Source organism: Carlito syrichta, unplaced genomic scaffold (genome assembly GCF_000164805.1).
Source record: "Carlito syrichta isolate Samal-C Ts95f unplaced genomic scaffold, Tarsius_syrichta-2.0.1 Scaffold169207, whole genome shotgun sequence".
Taxonomy (NCBI): domain Eukaryota; kingdom Metazoa; phylum Chordata; class Mammalia; order Primates; family Tarsiidae; genus Carlito; species Carlito syrichta.
The window spans coordinates 68,392-69,971 of NW_007113303.1; the positions used below are offsets into that span (position 1 = coordinate 68,392).

General features: G+C 50.8%; 1 pseudogene across 1 annotated transcript; it reads left to right on the forward strand.

The window, feature by feature from the left end:
• The first annotated feature begins 714 nt into the window (after positions 1 to 714).
• LOC103252651 lies at positions 715 to 1,273 on the forward strand (annotated as a pseudogene). Its single transcript, XR_503799.2, has one exon. The product of XR_503799.2 is annotated as a 40S ribosomal protein S16 pseudogene (transcript).
• The last annotated feature ends 307 nt before the right edge of the window (positions 1,274 to 1,580 follow it).

The following is a 1,580-nucleotide window of genomic DNA, read 5'->3' on the forward strand; positions in this document are numbered from 1 at the left end:
TGGGAGTGGCCACTGCATTCCAGTCTGGGTGACAGAGTGAGACTCCAACTCAAAAAAAAAAAATTAAAAAAAGAACCTTTGGGCTGGGTTCGATGGCTCAGCCTGTAATCTCAGCACTTTGGGAGGCGAGGTGACTGAATTGCCTGAGCCCGCGGGTTTGAGATCAGCCCGGGCAACTTAGCAAGACCTTGTCTCTACAATAAAAATAAAAAAATTAGCCGGGCATAGTAGCGCATGCCTGTAGTTCAGCTACTTGGAAGACTGAGGCGGAAGGATCGCCGGAGCCCAGCAAGTTGATGCTGGGGTGGCCGTGAGTGTGCTACTGCACTCCAGCCTGGGCGACACAGTTGAGACTCCAACTCAAAAAAAAAAAAAAAAAAAAAGAACCCTATGAAGCAGTATTGTGCTCATTTCAGAGATAAGAAACCTAAAGCTCAGAGATGGTGTTGCTCACTCACAGTTACTCAGAACGATAGAGGCAGGATTCGAAATTGTGGCTGTCTGGCTCCACGATCCAAGCCTTTCTCCCCAAGAGATGCTTCTAAGGCCATCCAGTTTGGGTACTTAGGAGTCACTCAGCAAGGCGCTTGGGAGACAGGCAGGCGGTGCAGACATCACTTTGGGAATCCTTGGTGTGAGGATGGTTCCCGAATCCTGGGAGTAGATGAGATCACCTGGGGAAAGGGTGCAGTATGAAAAGAGAAAGCGCTTTTCCGGCTCTGCGCCGCGCGGTGAGGAGTTCTCGTCCCCGCCTGCAGCCATGCCGTCCAAGGGCCCTCTGCAGTCCGTGCAGGTCTTCGGACGAAAGAAGACGGCCACCGCTGTGGCGCACTGCAAACGCGGCAACGGCCTCATCGAGGTGAACGGGCGGCCCCTGGAGCGGATCGAGCCGCGCACGCTGCAGTGCAAGCTACTGGAGCCAGTTCTGCTTCCGGGCAAGGAGCGGTTTGCTGGCGTGGATATCCGTGTCCGGGTGACGGGTGGTGGTCACCTGGCCCAGATTTATGCTATTCGTCAGTCCATCTCCAAAGCTCTTGTGGCCTATTACCAGAAATATGTGGATGAGGCTTCCAAGACGGAGATCAAAGACATTCTTATTCAGTAGGACCGGACACTGCTGGTAGCTGACCCCCGTCGCTGTGAATCCAAAAAGTTTGGAGATCCCGGTGCCCGCGCCCGTTACCAGAAATCTTACCGAGAAGCCCATCACAGGGATCAGGGTTTACCTGTATAATAAACATTATGGGATTTTAAGGTTTCAAAAAAAAAAAAAGAAAAGAAAAGAGAAAGCAACGACAGACCCTGGAAATGCCACGTTTGAAGGGTGATACCAGTTAGGTTTATGTTAAGCTCCACATAACAGAAAAGGACAGGCACAGAATTAGGATCGTCTTTTCTCATTCCAGAGTTCAGAGGACAGGTTTTCAGGGTATGTTGGCTTCATTAGAGTCTCAGGCTCTCTCTTTTTCTTCCACCCTACTTAGTGTGTGTGGTTCCTCCTCAAATTTGCTTCAGTTTCACAAAATGGCCACTTTAGTGTCCACCATCCTGGTTCAGGCAGCAGGAAAAAGGAAGAGGTC